This window comes from Triturus cristatus, chromosome 4_1, assembly GCF_964204655.1.
Source record: "Triturus cristatus chromosome 4_1, aTriCri1.1, whole genome shotgun sequence".
Lineage (NCBI taxonomy): Eukaryota > Metazoa > Chordata > Amphibia > Caudata > Salamandridae > Triturus > Triturus cristatus.
This window is the reverse complement of record NC_140585.1, coordinates 1,055,954,782-1,055,973,731: the sequence shown is the minus strand read 5'-3', so window position 1 is coordinate 1,055,973,731 and position 18,950 is coordinate 1,055,954,782.

The window sequence follows — 18,950 nt, the reverse complement described above, 5'->3', positions numbered from 1 at the left end:
TGTGACTGTGACTCCGGGCTCACTTGGCAGAAACACCCCCTGACCCTCCACCCCCTATCGCAAAATGTAATGCCCGTGAAAAGGGTAGGTGAACACAGTGTTATATAGAACATAGTCCTGAGAGCACGATTGAATATGAAAACTAGATATAGTGTATGGTATAAACTATGCACCAAAAAGTGTGATATAAGATGAACCGGGCCTTGAAATATAATATGCAATACATTGTGCGCAATGACAGATTCATTGGAGAGCGCGAGATAGCACAGGCACTAGCGCTTGCTATGTGATATGCGCCTTGGAGTGTAATATGCACAGGGCAGTGTTGTGTAACCTAAGTAGTCTCTAAAGTTGTAATATAAAATATGTGCTGGGTAGTGTAACATTGCATATGCACTGTGACAAAGATATGGATCCCAGATTATAATATGTATGGCATAGCGCTGTGCTTTTAACATAGGCATCGAGGAAGGCACGTTAGATGGGGCAATATAACCCGTGCGAAGGCAAGTGTGGCATTACATATTCACGGGGTGGTGTTACAGTGCACATGGGTTAGAGAGTGTCATAGCATACGCACTAGCTGGTGGAATACAACACAGAGGTGTGTGGCACTCGGCGGGCACTGGTGGGAGTAACACAGCATTGGGCTCAGCCAGGAGCACGCTGTGACTCTCAAGTGAGGTTTGTCTCCTTTCCAGAGAGTAAAATAAAAAGTATTACACATCCGGCGGTGGATGTGTATTTTATTAACCGTGAGGAGGGTTTCTTGCATAGTTTGGTCGCATTTTTGTCGAATCCCCTTTGAATGGCTTGGTGTGCGTGTATATTAAATGTGCCCGTCAATAGCTACCCATGTTTGTATAAATAAACGACAAGGGTGTCTACTTGGAGAGTACCCACCGGCGGGGGTGCCGGGATTAGGCACAGTAGGGCGTCAGACACGTCAGAGCTTCACTAGCGGTGTAAATACATTCCATGTGGATTCATTCTATGCATAGTCGCCTTTTAATGAATATCACGCAAATCGTCATGGTGATAGGTACGTACGGTTTGTCCAGCATGTCCTAGGTGTTTCTATAAATATATATATTTTTTGAGGAGGGGGGCAACGCAGCTCCCCTCCTAAAGAATAAAAAAAAAAGGCCATGACCCGGGGGTTGGGGTCCCCGGGGCCGATTAAGGCCTTGGGAGGGCCAAATTAACTTTTTTCAACAAAAAAGATTAGGGTGCAGGCCCTGGGGGATGGGGTTCCCAGGGCCAGTAAATTAGAAAAAGAAGGGGGTCCACACAGCCCTCCTTCTTAAAAAAATAAAATAAATAAAAGACCGGCATCGCGCCGGAGTCCATGCCCCCTCCTTGCAGCACTCTGCAAACGTGCCCCCTGGCCAGTTGTGAGTTGGGGAATTAATTCCCCTTCAATACTGAGGGTCCCTGAGGGCCAACTAGCCCAACAGGTATCTCCAGTATGCGCCAGGGAGGTACCTAGTGGGCTAGTTTGACCCTAGGGACCCTTAGGATTCAAGGGGACTTAATCTCCCAACTTAAAAAACGGTCACAGGGCGTGTTTACACAGTGGGGAAGGGAGGGGACGGGGCCTGAGGTGACGTGTGCAAACACGCCCTGTGGTGCGTTTTAAGTTGGGGAAATAATTCCCTTTCAATCCTGAGGGACCCTGGGGGCCAACTAGCCCACCAGGTGCTTCCAGTAAGCGCCACTGTTCTGCGTTGCAGAGAGGTGGTGCAGGCCGTGCCCCTTTTTACACCTCTCTGCAATGGCGCTTACTGGACGTACCTAGTGGGCTACTGTGCCCCTAGGGACCCTCAGGATTCAAATGAACTTAATCTCCCAACTTAAAAAACGGCCACAGGGCGCGTTTACACAGTGGTGAAGGGAGGGGACGGGGCCTGAGGTGACGTGTGCAAACACGCACTATGGCACGTTTTAAATTGGGGATATAATTTCCCTTCAATACTGAGGGCCCCTGGGGGCTAACTAGCCCACCAAGTGCTTCCAGTAAGCGCCACTGAGCTGCATTGCAGAGCGGTGGTCCAGGCCGTGCCACTTTTTACACCTCTCTGCAACGCAGCTCTGTGGCACTTACTGGAGGTACCTAGTGGGCTAGTTGGACCTTAGGGACCCTCAGGATTCAAATGAACTTAATCTCCCAACTAAAAACGGACACAGGGCGTGTTTACACAGTGGTGAAGGGAGGGGACGGGGCCTGAGTTAACGTGTGCAAAAACGCCCTGTGGCCTGTTTTAAGAGGTAGTTTTAATCCCCCTGCCCTATTATATACTAGGGGCTTACAGAGGAGGTCATGCTAATCACAGGGGGACCCCAACGCATAATGTTCCCTAGTGTATGTAGGTGTTTTCACTGTATTCTAAGTGTCTTTTAACATAGCACTGGCTCTAGGACTGGTTAGTCAGACTCAGTTACCACCAGTATCCGTCGGAAAAAGTTGAGGGTACAGGATGATTTTGCAACAAGGCTTCTTTCTGCTCTTCATTTTGTTCTTTCTGCATGTTATCCTTCTTCCTGCACTTTTCTTCGTCTTTGAGGACTTCTGTTGCTTCTTTCTGCACTTCTTTTTTTTCTTTCTGTGCATTTTTTCTTCTTTCTTCACTTGTCCTATCTCTGTAGGCATAGTTAGAAATTAGCATTTAAAAAACCTTTGAAATTCACAGAAAAAACCATAGGTTTCAGGCACGTTATAGTTAGGAATTAACATTTAAAAAACCTCAGAAATTCACTGAAAAAACCATAGGTTTCAGGGGTGTTATAGTTAGCTGGACTTTTCACTTGTACAAAACCATTGAAATCCCCCCGTTATAGTTAGTTCAGCTAAACATATTTAATTTTCAGAAAAACACACATTCACTGGATGATGTCATCAGTGATGTCATCAGTGATGTCATTTGAGATGTCATCAGTGATGTCATGAGTGATGTCACTGACCATGTCATGAGTGATGTAATATGTGACGTCATCAGCAGTGCATTGCGGGCGCGCGAGTTATAGTTAGCTGAACTAACTATAACGGGGGAATTTCAATGGTTTTGTACAAGTGAAAAGTCCAGCTAACTATAACACCCCTGAAACCTATGGTTTTTTCAGTGAATTTCTGAGGTTTTTTAAATGCTAATTCCTAACTATAACGTGCCTGAAACCTATGTTTTTTTCTGTGAATATATATTTATTTATTAGAATTTGTAAGGCGCAACAGCTACCCAAAAAGGGTTTCCCGGCGCCGGAATACTGCAAGAAAACCCGAACACAGGCTGATCAAGTTATTAGTTGAAGAGCCAGGTCTTAACGTGTTTACGGAAACTATCATAGTTTTCCTCCTTTCGGATGAAAAGGGGGAGCGCGTTCCAATTTGTAGGGCCAAGAAAGGTGAAAGATCTACCACCCATTTTTGCCAGTTTAAATCTAGGGATGCAAAACTGTGAAAGTGATTGGGAGCGAAGACTGCGCCTTGGATAATAGAGTTGGGCTAAAGATGAAAGATAGTTAGGAGCCGTGCCTGCTTTAATTTTAAACATCAAGGTCAGAGCTTTAAAGCGAATTCGGTTTTCCACCTTAAGCCAATGGAGTTTCCTCCGATGAATTGAGACCCCGGAAGTTTTCAGGATTTTGCAGAGTAGGCGGACTGCAGCGTTCTGAACGAGTTGCAGTCGGTCTACTACCACTTTATTCGAGCCAAGATATAGTACATTACCGTAGTCAAGCCGAGAGGTTATTAAAGCATTGACAACGGTCTTCTGGGTAGAAAGAGGTAGCATCCATATGATTTTTCGTAGCCATTTAATGATGGTTAGGCAAAGACCCACTACTTTGTTGACTTGCTTACTCATAGAAAGAGTACTATCTAGGATAAAACCCAGGTTACGCACATGGGTCACTGGGGAAGGAATAGTGGCCAGTTGGTCTGGCCAATGGGCGGAATCCCACAAATCATGCTGCTTACCCAGAAGAAGAACCTCTGTCTTATCTCCATTTAACTTTAGTTGGTTGCTGGTCATCCACTTCAGAATGTTTTGCAGTCCCAACTTAAGGGGAGATGAGGAAGAAGGACTAGGATATATATATATATCCAAAAAACGAAGTTACCCTCATATGGAAGGAGCCACACCAAGGTAAGTCTTAATCAATCAATCAATCATAACACTTGTATAGCGCGCTACTCACCCGGAAGGGTCTCAAGGCGCTTGGGGGAAGGGGGCCGCTACTGCTCGAACAGCCAGGTCTTGAGGTTTCTCCTGAAGGCGAGGTGGTCCTGGGTCAGCCGAAGGTGGATGGGGAGGGAGTTCCATGTCTTGGCAGCCAGGTAGGAGAAGGATCTGCCTCCTGCGGTGGCTCTTCGGATGCGTGGTACGGCGGCGAGGGCGAGGCTGGCGGACCGTAGCTGGCGGGTGGGCATGTGGAAGATCAGGCGGTCGTTGAGGTACTTGGGGCCCAGGTCGTGGAGAGACTTGCGTGCGTGGGTGAGGAGCCTGAACGTGATCCTCTTGTTGACGGGGAGCCAGTGCAGGTTCCTCAGGTGGCCGGAGAGGTGCCTGCGGCGAGGGATGTCTAGGATGAGTCGTGCGGAGGCGTTCTGGATGCGTTGTAGTCTTTTCTGTAGCTTGGCTGTGGTTCCGGCGTAGAGGGTGTTTCCGTAGTCCAGCTGGCTGGTGACTAGGGCCTGGGTGACCATCTTCCTGGTTTCGATTGGGATCCATCGGAAGATTTTGCGGAGCATGCGGAGGGTGTGAAAGCATGAAGAGGAGACAGCGTTGACTTGTCTGGTCATCGAGAGGGAGGAGTCCAGGATGAAGCCCAGGTTGCGTGCGTGGTCTGTCGGCTTTGGGGCGGTACCCAGGGCTGGGGGCCACCAGGAGTCGTCCCAGGCGGAGGGTGATGGTCCAAGGATGAGGACCTCCGTCTTGTCTGAGTTCAGTTTCAAGCAGCTGTTCTTCATCCACTCGGTGACGTCTTTCATCCCTTCGTGGAGGCTGGTTCTGGTGGTGTCGGGGTCGTCTGGTGAGGGAGAGGATCAGCTGGGTGTCGTCGGCGTAGGAGATGATGTTGAGGTTGTGTTGGCGTGCGATGGCTGCGAGAGGTCTCATGTAGACATTGAAGAGGGTGGGGCTGAGTGGTGATCCTTGCGGGACGCCGCAGATGACTTCGGTGGCCTCGGAGCGAAACGGGGGGAGGCGGACTCTCTGTGTTCTTCCAGCGAGGAACGAGATGATCCACTTCAATGCCTTCTCTTGGATGCCGGTGTTGCTGAGGCGTTGGATTAGGGTGCAGTGGCAGACAGTGTCGAACGCGGCGGAGAAGTCCAGGAGGATGAGTGCCGCTGTTTCCCCGTTGTCGAAGAGGGCTCGGATGTCGTTGGTGGCTGCGATGAGGGCGGTCTCGGTGCTGTGGTTGGCTCTGAAGCCGGACTGCGAGGGGTCGAGTGATCCATTCGTCTCGAGGAAGGCGGCGAGCTGTCTGCTGGCGATCTTCTCGATGACTTTGGCAGGAAAAGGGAGGAGCGGGATGGGGCGGAAGTTTTTGAGGTCGGTGGGGTCCGCTGTTGGTTTCTTCTGTAGGGTGCTGAGCTCTGCATGCTTCCAGCTCTCCGGGAAGGTGGCGGTGTCGAAGGAGGTGTTGATGACGTCTCGGAGTTGGGGTGCAATGGTGGAGTCGGCCTTGTTGAAGACGTGGTGGGGGCAAGGGGCAGTCGGAGATCCGGAGTGGATGGTGTTCATCGTGCGGGCTGTGTCTTCGGTGGTCACTGCGGTCCAGGAGCGGAGGGTGGCGGTGGGGTGCGTTGGTTCGGCGGTTGGGTGCGAGGATGGTGCGCCGAAGCTGTTGTGGATGTCGGCAATCTTGCGGTGGAAGAACGAGGCGAGGGAGTCGCAGAGGTCTTGTGAAGGGGTGATGTCGTTGTTGCTGGTGCTGGGGTTGGAGAACTCCTTGACGATGCTGAAGAGTTCCTTGCTGTCGTGGGCGTTGTTGTCCAGTCGATCCTTCAGTGATTTCTTCTTGGTGGTGCGGCTGAGCTGGTGGTGCTTGCGGGTCGCGTGTTTGAGGGCGGTCATGTTGTCAGTGGTCCGGTCGAGGAGCCAGGCTTTCTCGAGGGTGCGGCAGGTCTTCTTGGAGTCCTTGAGTTCGTCGGTGAACCAGGGGGCCTTCTTGCTTCTGGGTTTGCTGGGAGGGTTCTTCAGTGGTGCGAGGTCATCGGCGCAGGCAGTCAGCCACTGCGTGAAGTTGCGGGCTGCTTCGTTGGGGTCCGGTGTGCTGGCAGGTGGGTTCTGGCTGAGGGAGGTGGTGAGCTGGTCGGTGGTGATCTTGCTCCAGCTTCTGTGGGGAACCTGTTGCGGGTGGTGGTTTTTCTGAAGCTGAAGTGGACGCAGCTGTGGTCGGTCCAGTGAAGTCCGGTGGAGTGGCTGAAGGCGATGTGCTTGCTGGATGAGAAGACGGGGTCAAGCGTGTGGCCGGCGTAGTGGGTGGGGGTGTTGACCAGTTGCTTGAGTCCGAGGTTGGCGAGGTTGTCCAGCAGGGTGACGGTGTTGCGATCCTTGTTGTTCTCCAGGTGGAAGTTGAGGTCCCCTAGGAGGATGTAGTCGGCGGAGGGGAGGGCATGTGGGCTGATGAAGTCCGTGATGTCTTCGCTGAATTGTGTGCATGGTCCCGGGGGTCTGTAGATGAGGGTGCCTCTGAGGGTCGTCTTTGGGTCGGTGTGAATCTGGAAGTGGAGGTGTTCGGCGGCGGTGTAGGGGTCGTCGGTGATGGTCGTAATGCGGATGGTGTTCTTGTGGACGATGGCGATGCCTCCCCCAGTCTGGTTGACGATGTCCCTCCTGATGATCTTGTATCCATCCGGGATGGCGATGTCGGGGGCTGAGGAGGCATTCATCCAGGTTTCAGTGAGGAAGGCGACGTCTGGTGATGTTGTGTCGAGCAGGTCCCAGAGTTCGACGGCGTGTCTGTGAACGGAGCGGGTGTTGAGCAGGATGCACTTCAGGTGGTGGCTGCTGGTGCTCGGCTTGGCGGGTGCGATGCATGTTCGGAGGCAGGTGAACTTGCAGGTTGTGCAGGTGAAGGGTCCGTGGAAGCGTTTCGGGGCGGCCCGGCAGCAGGCGGGGTTCTGGCCGGCATTGAGTGCGTTGAGTGCGGCGGTGTCGTAGGTGTGTCGGGTCGTCTTGCGTCGGTGGGGACCAGGGGTCCGGGCACTGGGCGCGGTCCAGGCGCGGACGAGCGCAGATGGGCTTCCCTATGGCGCGCGTTCGGCGCACAATCGGCGCGCCCGCTGCACGTGACCGCTGCGCGTTCGCGCGGTCGCCATTTATGGCAAAGTGGGAGGGAGGGAGGAGCAGCTGGGAGGCGGGAGCGGGGAGGGCACAGAAGGAAAAGGGGGCGTGGCCGCTAGCACGGCGGCGGGGAGCGGGGCAGGCAGGCACAGGGGGGCAGAGAGACAGCACAGGCAATGACAAGAATATCAACAACTGTAAATGGGAGACAAAAACGTATAACAAAATGCTGGGAAACAAAGGCAAACCAAATGTAATTGACAGTACTCGCGAATACGGCGGGGGGCGGGATCGGCGAGGCTGGCTCAGCGAGGCTGCGGGCAGCAGCGCGGCAAGACACACACACAACAGCTGGTGGCCGTGCGGCGCGGGGGTGTCCTGAACAGGTCACACTCACCTGCGCCACACGGCCGCCATTTATGGCTAAGTGGGAGGGAGGGAGGAGCAGCTGGGAGGCGGGAGCGGGGAGGGCACAGAAGGAAAAGGGGGCGTGGCCGCTAGCACGGCGGCGGGAAGCGGGGAGCGGGGCGGGCAGGCACAGGGGGGCAGAGAGACAGCACAGGCAATGACAAGAATATCAACAACTGTAAATGGGAGACAAAAACGGATAACAAAATGCTGGGAAACAAAGGCAAACCAAATGTAATTGACAGTACTCGCAAATACGGCGGGGGCGGGATCGGCGAGGCTGGCTCAGCGAGGCTGCGGGCAGCAGCGCGGCAAGACACACACACAACAGCTGGTGGCCGTGCGGCGCGGGGGTGTCCTGAACAGGTCTTAGTCACATATTTAATCACAAAGGATTGCAGACAGCATAACAAGGCAGCATCCTCAGTATTGCCAAACGCGTTTCAAGTCTTCACGACCCTTCATCAATGGCAGTTGAAAGAACACTCATAGATTAGCCACGGACGACTTATTACATACAAACACCTCCCAAGTGGGCGTGGCCTCTCCTGTGGCCCCCTGGTATTTGAAGTCATCAGTTAAATTTCTGCTCAAGTGAGTCTATCTGGAGCACCTCATTTACTCGAACATAACATCCCAGTGGAGTGATGACAGTCCTCATTAAAAACATGCTGCAATTATTGCCCTCTAGTGATGGTTTACCTTCCCGATGAGATAGGCCGGCATGGCCTCACCACAGGGATGACACTTTTGCAGCGGGGCTCCTTCCGCGGCAGGGGTCAACCGCTATTATCCAAAAAACGAAGTTACCCTCATATGGAAGGAGCCACACCAAGGTAAGTCATAGTCCCATATTTAATCACAAAGGATTGCAGACAGCATAACAAGGCAGCATCCTCAGTATTGCCAAACGTGTTACAAGTCTTCACGACCCTTCATCAATGGCAGTTGAAAGAACACTCAAAGATTAGCCACGGACGACTTATTACATACAAACACCTCCCAAGTGGGCGTGGCCTCTCCTGTGGCCCCCTGGTATTTGAAGTCATCAGTTAAATTTCTGCTCAAGTAAGTCTATCTGGAGCGCCTCATTTACTCGAACATAACATCCCAGTGGAGTGATGACAGTCCTCATTAAAACATGCTGCACTTATTGCCCTCACCACAGGGAGCCCCGCTGCAAAAGCGGCGTCCCTGTGGTGAGGCCATGCCGGCCCATCTCATCGGGAAGGTAAACCATCACTAGAGGGCAATAATTGCAGCATGTTTTTAATGAGGACTGTCATCACTCCACTGGGATGTTATGTTCGAGTAAATGAGGCGCTCCAGATAGACTCACTTGAGCAGAAAAATATTAAAATAAATATACAAATCTGATGTTATTCTTGACAATCACTCCAGGTGCGCCCACAGTTCCTCATCGTTATTCATTCCCTGTGGTGCCATAGTACCTAATTTGATGATGTATTTTGAGTCTAATGATCGTAGTTTCCTGACCCTATCTCCTCCTCTCTCATTCTCTGGGATTTGGTCAAGGCAATAGAATGTCAACAAATCGCAGTTCCTGTTATGAGTGCTTTCAAAATGGCGAGCCACAGGGTAGGTATTATCTTTCTTGGCTATCGCACGCATGTGCTCTAGTACCCATTCTTTGACGGGGTGTATGGTGCTGCCTATATAGCTTTTCTGACAGGGGCATTCTGTGGAGTGGCGAAACGTGTCTGTCAGTGCTAAGGGAGGCTCTGCATGAATAAAGAAAAAATGTATGGACAAATTCTCAGGAGTGGTCTCGTTTGCGTATATATGTATGTGTATATATATATCTATATATATATATATACATTTACTGAAACGTATCAGTATATATTACCTACTGGCGGTCGCCAGTAGGTAGTTATAGTTAGGACCCTGTTTCCATAGGAAAACCGCAACATTCTATTTGGAATAACTTTGGCGCCGGTCGACGAATCCTCGCGAAATTTTCAAAACTAATGGGGCGCTATGCTCCGTTCCTACCCTGAAAGTCTCGGGGGGATTTGTCAAGCGGGGGCTGAGATAAAAGGGGGGTCCCAAAACGCGTTTTTCCCATGCATTTTTCCATAGGACCTTTAGACACAGCTACAGCCCGAACGGCTGAACAGAGTTCCTTGAAATTTGGCAGAGAGGTAGTCTACAGGTCAAGGAAGTGCCTTTTGTAGGTTTGGTGTAAATCTGTTCAGTAGATTCTGAGAAAATAGCCTTTAAATCAATATATATATCTGAGCCAGCTTACGGCGCGCTTACGGTGCGCTTACCGTACGGTGTGAAAAATTAAAATATTACCTTTCACAACGAAGCGCATCATATGTCCTCCATGTGTGCACGGTGCGCGAAGCGCATCGTGCGTACATGGCCCATCTAGCGTAACGCGCACCGCGTGCCCACCGTGCGTGCACGGCACTAACTGCTTAAAGTGGGTGCGCGGTGCGCGAAGCGCACCGCGTGCTCACTGTGCGTGCACGGAACGAACTGCGTTAAGTGGGCGCGCACGCCACGAATGGCGTAAAGTAACTTAGCATTTAAAAAACCGTACAAATTCACTGAAAAAACCATAGGTTTCACACACGTTATAGTTAGGAATTAGCATTTAAAAAACCTTGCAAATTCAGTGAAAAAACCATAGGTTTCACACATGTTATAGTTAGCTGGACATTTCACTCGTAAAAAACCAATGAAATTCCCCCGTTATAGTTAGTGCAGGCAACTATAACTCACGCGACCGCAATCCTCTGCTGATGACATATGTGTCTTTATGAAAAAAAAATATTTGTAATATATGTATAGCTAAAATTTAATGGAAGAAGACATGGGCAAATAAGTGTCTAAATACAGTATTAGCATCAGCAGAGGATTGCGGTCGCGTGAGTTATAGTTGCCTGCACTAACTATAACGGGGGAATTTCATTGGTTTTTTACGAGTGAAATGTCCAGCTAACTATAACATGTGTGAAACCTATGGTTTTTTCACTGAATAAGTAAAATGTTCAGTAACAACATAATGTTTTAAACTTTATAAAAATACAGTAATTCAACAGTTATAGTTATAGTTATCTACAGAAACTATAACAATGCACCGTTTTCTCATCAATAATTTAATTGCAAATGTTGCAGTAATATTATCAATGATGTTATAGATGTCATGAGGGATGTAATATGTGGGCTAAATACCAGTGCATGACAATGGCACCAGCCTTTAGTGTCCATGGCATAGTGTTGGCCATCCCTCTGGGCCAAACCATATATATTAAGGGTAGGGGTGTGTAGCCCCCTCCCCACGCCTTAATAGACTCAGGAAACCATCCACTGGAATGATTTCAATTAAACAGGGGAGGGGGCACACCGCCCCCCTCCCTGTGCCTATTGTGGCTGCAGCGACCCCATCCCCCAGGGCCTCTCTTTATTAGAGGTGGGTGCCCCAGTGCTCATCCAGGGCACCCACAAAAAACACTTAGATGAAGAAGAGGGGTACCTGCCCCCCCTCAACCAGCCTCATTAGGCACCGGGGGCACCATTCCCAGTGTCAAAGTTAATTAAATAGTAGAGGGGCCATTGGGTCCCCATTCCTGAGGCTGTATGGTATTTAAAAGGGGAGGGTTCACTCTGGGTTCTTGGTTCAAGTGATGCAGGTCCAGTCCTTGTCACCCAGTCAAGAGGGCAGAAGGCAGCATGTCAGCACAGCAGAGTGGCAGTTCTTTCAGATCAGCATTCCAGCAGAGTAGCAGTCCTTTTAGCAGCACGACAGTTATTCTTCTTGGCAGAGTATCCTGAAGTCCAGAAGTGTACTAAGGTGGTGATGTTGAGGTCCTTCTTTTACACACAGTTGTGCCTTCGAAGTGGGGAGAAACGTATAGAGGCATGCTTTTGAAGTGCACAGATGCCATGCCTTCCCTGCCCTGGCTTCAGACTAATGGCAGGGGTATGCAGCTCTTTGTGAAGAGACAGGACACAGCCTATTCAGGTATAAGTGAGACTGGCCCCAGCTCCTTCCTCCCATGATGGCCCATCCAGTCACACCAAAGCTCCAATTGTTTGCGGCTGCCTATGGGGAATACACAAAGCCCAACTGCCATCTACACCCAATCATGTGACTAGAAAAGGGCTGCAAGCACCAAATGGCTAAGGCAAGAAAATGACAACATTATAAAAGTGGCATTTTCAAAATGTTAATTTAAAAACCAACTTCATCATAAGTTAGGATTTTGAATGAGGATTACAGAGACACCAAACACGATCCACTTATCTCTTTCCTTTTGGAACTTACACTTATAAAATAATGAGGCAACTCAAATGTGATGGTATGGGAGAGATTGGCCTTGCAGTAGTCAAAAACGGATTTAAGAGTACATGTCTTGCTGTTTAAATACATTGCACCCTGCCCTCCGGGGATTGTTGGTGGTCTACACTAGGGGTCACCTAAATATATTGAAAAGGGAGGTCTGGGCCTGGGAAGAGGTTTATTCGATCAGGTCGAAATGGCAATTAAACTGCACACACAGGCTCTGCAATGGCAGCCTGAGACATGTTTAAAGGGTTACTTCAGTGGGTGGCACAACCAGTGCTGCAGGTCCATTAGTAGCATTTAGTTTACAGGCCCTAGGCACATGTAGTGCCACTCTACTAGAGACTTATAAGCAAACTAATAATTCCAATTGTGTATAAGCCAATGCTGTCATGGTTTAGAGAAAGAGCACACGCACTTTAGCACTGGTTAGCAGCGATAAAATGCGCAGAACCCTAAGGTCAGCAAAAATAGGAGGCCGGAAGGCAAAAGGTTAGGGGAAACAAAGCCAAGAATGCAAGGTCTAAAATAAGCTACAATAAATGTCTACTTGACTTGTGTGCAATTGGCTGTTTTATCTAGAAACTTTTTCTCTTTCCTCTTTGTTGGTTGATTAATTTTGTGGGTAAATGAATCTTCAATGTATGCAATTTTGTTGTCATCTCCAGATATCTGTCCTTTCATATTGTTTTATGAAATTTGTGTTGCTTTCATGACATGTTTGGACTTTCACCTTTTTGCAGGGTCATCTCAGATCTTTTTGCCTTCCTCCTGCATTTTTTCTGACCTGTTGTTGGTGGTTTTAAGACTCTGGGCACTTTATCACCGCTGATCAGTGCTAAAGTGCATGTGCACTCCATGGTAAACTTGGTAAGATTGGTCTGAACCTATTTGGCATATTTAATTTACCTGTCTGTCCCTTGTACAGTGGTATCTCATATACCCAGCGCCAGTAAACTAAATGTGACTGGTGGGCTTGCAGCGCTGCTTGCACCACCCACCAAAGTAACCTTTCAAACCTGTCTCAGGCCTCTGCCACTGCAGGGCCTGCGCGCACAGTTTACTGCCACTGTGACATGGCACATAAAGTGGTTGCCAAGTCTGTGACTCCCCTTTTACTTCATAACAGTCATCCCTATGGTAGGCCCTAGTTAGCCCTATGATCAGGGTGCGGTGTAGGTCAAAGGTAGGACATATGCCTTAACTGTGATGCATGTCCTTGTAGTGACAAACAGCCTATTTGGTTTCTCAGTGCTGTGAGGCTGTCCTCTCATAGGAATGCATTGGGGATTCGCTGATATGTGCTTCAGTGGTAATTCCTGATCTGAGATGGGCAGCGTGGTCAAGTTGAGTATGTTTGGAATAGTGGTGATAAATGCTGTGTATTGGTGTTCGCGGATTTATTACTACTATTTTAGAAATGCCACTTTTGGAAGTAGGCATTTCTGTGTGCTATGTGTCTTTGTGCCCGCTTGTTGTGTATTGACTGTCTGGCCTTGGAGTGACAGGGGCTGGGGTGGTGCAGTGGCTCCGGAGAGTCTGGAAGAGTCAGCGCTAGGCTGAATAGGCCTGGTCTGCATTTGGAGTGGTGGGAGGAGTAGCACCTGCGCCTGAATTGGGCTGTGCCTGCCTGCCACAATGATGGCTCCTCCACCCTGTGGTGTGTCTGGGGCCAAGGCCTACACTAACAAAGGAGGTTGTTGTGCACTTGTAAAGATAATTGTAAAGTACCCCCAGTACTGGGTTGGACTGGGCTAAGAGCCCTATGCCAGGGGGAAGAACAAAGACTGTTAGTACTATGAATAATGGAGCTGTGACCCCATGTTGGGGTACTTGTGGCCTGGAAAAGGAAGACACTGCATGGACTGCACCTAGCCAGAGGACTGCCAGGAGGAACCATAATCTGGACTTTGCCTGTGGGCTGGCTTACCTGTATGCACCTTGCTGGTGTTCCCCAGTGATCTCCCAGGAGGGCTGTTCTATGCTGGAGGAAATGTAGCGCTGGTGAGCGCTTCCTGTGCCTTTTTATCCATCTCCATGGTGGAGACAGGCTGAGCCCCTTTATTTTTCATTGCACTCAGAGCATGCTGTGTGAGATCTCTAAATTCTGCTACCCATGGAGTAGGCCCTCTCTGTGCTGCGAGGGAAGAGTGCTTTCCATTGCCCTGCAGAGTGGGCAGCGCCGCACACTTCTTTGTGGCCAGGCAATGGGAGGGTAGAGCTGAGAGAACAAAGTGCTCTCCCTCCTGTGTCCTTGCATCATTGCTGACTTGCTGCAGCCAGGCTCTGCTACGTGACCCAGACTGCCATACAATTGGAAGCAATGAGGAATCCCAGCTGGGAGGCCCTCGATGTTGCCTTGCGATGCCCATGTCACAGAGGGGGAGGGGCTACAGACAGCAGAGCTGACGGAGACTTCGCTCCGTGTTCTGTCAACGTTGCTTGAAAGAGATCCACTGTTTCATCAGAGAAGATTGGCTGATCATGGCCGTGCCCGGAGTGCTGACTGGCCTACCGGCATCAGAGTTCCATGCTCCCAGTGTTCGAGCGGACTGGCCGCATAGGCTGCACATTTCTGGTACTTCACCAGGATTGTGAAGGTGAGGCAACCCTTGTATGGGGGAGGCTCCAGACAGGCTGCAACATGTGTAGTGTTACTGACAAGAAAGGCTGGGATACTCCACCCACCTGGCAGTTGCCATCGTTGAGTCAGGCATAGACAGGTTGCAGGTTACGGCCTGCATTTTGTCCAGTGAAAGCGGCTTTGCTGCCTCAAAAGTGCTGTAGGTTGGCTGCCCCTTCCTCATTGCCCGGGGTATACCTGAGGGAGCAGAGCACTTGCGCCGGACCTCGACATAGGAACAGGGTGAGACCTTGACGGAGACCCCTGATTCCCAAGTTGGGAGGGATTCTCTGAAGAGAGAGCATTCCCTGGAGTAGGGGGGCAGGAAGACCACCAAGAAGATAACTGAGTTACCGCATAACCCGTGATATGAGTGCAGAGGCCGCTTGGGGTGTCATTTACTATTATGTATGGTAATGTGGATATGCAGGGAGAAATTCATATGTGTGGTGCCTAACCTAACTACTTGCCTTTCGTTCGTGCCCTGATTATGCTGTGAGGTTGTTGTGCATAGCTGACAATGGTCAGCAAGGGGGGTGTTCCCTCATATAATGGTGATTTACTATTGTGCGCTGCCGATTAGGTTTATGCATAATGTGTTATGCTAAGTACAGTTCCCAACAGTAGTTACAGGGTGGCTCTAATGGATGTTTATGACAATTGCCCGATTGGCAAAGTGGTTTATGTAATACCTGTGAAGTCATGACACGTGCCTAGTGGCACAGTGATATATGTGATGTGAGTGGAGTCTCTTTGGTGGTGTGCCTAGTCTGTTACTGCTGTCAAACGCTTAACACATTGCCTCTGGGATACGCCTGACTGCTTTGCCAAGCTACCAGAAATCGCATTTCTAACAACATTTAAACAATTTCAATGAGAACATTTTACAGGTTTAATTTTGCAGGTTTCTTTGAATTCTTTTGTGTTAGGATTCATGATAATGTGCTATGGTGCACCCATTTTCATGTTCCTAACCTGTTCTGAAAGGTCTTAGGATGCATGATAATATAAGCTGCATTGACAAATGCTAAATTTGAGAAAGTCCATCACTCAGTGTTTAATCTGCTTGAAACTGGGCACACTTTCCATTTTGAAATGCTCTGTGATTCTTACTTTATCTTATTTTTTCCTCATAATGAGCCCCATTGGAGGTAATATTGGATATTTACTATGGCAAGACTCCCTAATACCAAGGCTAGATACTGTGTTCCCTATTGTGATCTGATTCAACCGCTAAAGCTACAAAATCCATGTTATAGTTAAAGAATTTATTTTGTAAATCAGTTATTAAAGTAGTAAAGTAAACATTGAAAGGAAGTTGTCCAGATTGTCAAAATTCATTTTTGTGTGTGTACTAACTACAAATTGTTTTGATTGGGAACTGAAGATTTCAGGCATCTATGAACTCTTGTTGAATGAAGTCACTTTGCATTTCACTATCTAAGCATTTTATACCGAACCTAGAGACAGAAACTTAATTAGCAGTTGAAGAGGGGTGCCTTCTCACTGGTTTATAACTGGTGAACAGTTGGGTTATATATTAGAAGAATTGGAGCATTTAAAGATGACCCTGTGATTGATGCATAACGCCTTAACAAGGCTCTTTTGAGTTGGTAGAGAATGAAGATAATTGAGGTTGCCTAAATTCTTGCCATGAAAGGAAGGAGACAAATGGACGGTAACGGTAACTGGACAGTATCACCGGATCCAAAGGTTTCTTCAGAAGTGGGGTCACTAAGGCAGTCTTACAAAAGTCTGGTACTAGGCCTGTTGCTAATTCCTGATTATATAAAGTTGCTATCACCAACACTAATGTTGAAGAAATGGACTTATCTTTTGGCCAGGCAAGAGCTTAAAGGGGAGCAGAATTAATAGATTGCAGCTTGGCTAGGATAGAATCATGAGATACTGTCTCAAAATCTAACCTGGAGAGTGACAGTGTTTTATAGTCTCATGAGAGGAATACAATTTTGAGAGCCTAGAGTGAAGGATGATATAAGGCCAGCAATTCTATCTTGAAATACTTCTGCCAACTCAGAGCAGAGGTTTCTGTGGGACGAAAGGTGGCAGTGCTGGCCCCGCAAGTCGCTAGAGACCTATCAACTGAAACAGTTTTTCCGTAGGATTTTTGACAAGTAAAATACATTTTTGGCAGTAGGTAACATGCGCACTCCAAACAAGACCCTTATAGTTCTTAAGTTCACTTTTGTAGTGAGAGTTGGGTATTTAATCAGATGACTGCCGCCATGTTCTTTCAAGCTTTTTGCATTATCTCTTGGCTAAAATGAGGTCCTCTGTAAACCAGGGGGCCATGGGCCTAGTCCTACAGGAATTGAGATTCTTTAAGTTTTAGATCTTTTATATATTATTATCAATTGAAAGGGTAGGTGATACAATAAAAACTCATCTACATCCACTGGCCGATGGTGTTTCATTTAACTGCAAGGCATATATAAATCATGGGAGGGGAGGATTCAAAAGAGATAAAGACAGAAGAGAAGACAGCAAGGATGCCAAGTATAGAAAGGGGAAATATAGCATTCAGGTCCTAAACTGGCAGAAATGCATGAGATGGTTGTAACAAAGGTAGCTCATTGTGAAGCAGGGTAACATGATAAGGTTTATCAGAGTATCTGCAAATAGCATGGACAGGACAGCGTACGGTATTCCTCAGAGAGGTATTGAATACAAGGTTGCCACATTTTGGGAAATAGAGGGAGGCGGTGTGTAGAAACTGCCTTTAACTTTTCCATTCCCAATATTGCCAATACTTTGTGCAACCAATCTAAGTGTGTAGGTATGACCTCCGTGTCCCATTTGGAAAGGACAACTTGTTTAGCTGATCCCAGTGCCAGGGCAATTGCTTTATCTCTTCATGGTTTCAACGGGTATGTAAATAGATTAGGGAGATCCAGAAGCACGTAGCTAGGAAATCTAGTGATATCAATAATGAAAATAGTGTTCACTGATGCCAGTATGCAGGGTGCCCCATTGGCCATACTGACGCCAACAGTTTCCATTCTTGCTCGGGTCCATTGGGAAATCCTGGCTGAGGTGATATAAAAATAGTGGGAAATCTTCAAGAACATCTCCGTACTAGTGGTGTTGAGGGCGGAAGTGCAAGCATGGTGTAAAATATAATTCCACTCCCTGTCCATAAAGGTACACCCACAGTATCCCTCCCATCTGGTTTGCGTGGTGGAGTTCAAAGGAGTCTGAGGAGTAAGAAGAAAGGCATATATATAAGACAGAATATTCTTATGGGATGAGTGTGTGAGAAGCCACTTCAGCGACCGTCAAATATTGCCAGCATACCGTGCTGGGGAGACCATAAGCTGACTGAAGTGTTGGAAAGTCCATCAGACCATCTGCATCAAACAGATCAACTATTTGCTTGCAGTTAGCCTCCACCCAGACCGCGAAAGCTGTCCCCTTCGCAGCCGGTGGGAAGTCTGGATTGCCTATCAACTGTGTTTGCGGGGATAAGGGAGTTGTACTCTATCCCAAACCCCAACAGTGGCTCGCACCACTGGGGTGACATAGACTCTTACTGGCCTGTGAGGTTTCAGGAGCCAGGGCACCTTCCAAATGTGTATACCAGCGACAGCCTGGTCGATGAAGCACCAATGTTTTCCAGTGTAGGGTCGGGACCATTTCACCATATATCGTAGCTGCACGGCTCGATAATAGCATCATAGGTTCGGAACTCCCAGTCTTCCAGCTGCTAAAGGGAGACATGCATGGGCCCAGCCCATCTTGGCATGCTTGCCCTCCCAAATAAAGTCTCAGATAAGAAATTACATCTTATCTAACATTTGTGGAGGGGGTTGTAGGGGAGGCGAGTGCATTATATAAAGAATCTTGGGCAAAGGCATCATCTTGACCACCGCCACTTGTCCTAACCAGGAAAGGCCATAGCCCTTCTATCTTGTAATATCAGATCTTGTGGTCGCTAAGAGGTCTCCATAATTGTGGGCAGCCATGGCTGCAGGCGTGGAATGAATATGTAGACCTAAATATGAATATGAGGGCAATTGGAAGATAAAGCGGGCCCTCGTCAGATCGGTAATAGTTAAATTAAGAATGGAAGATTTTTGCAAGTTAGTCTTAAAACCGGATGCTCCGCTAAATGTGGCCAGTTCTGCCTTCACGACCTCCAAGGAGGTGACTAAGTCGGTTAGAGGCAAAGAACATCATCTGCATATAACATGATTTTGTGTTCCCTTCCACCCATTTGGATGCCCACAATTTGGGGGTTGCCACAGATCTGCTCTGCAATGGGCTCCATATAGGGGACAACCCTGTCTGGTCC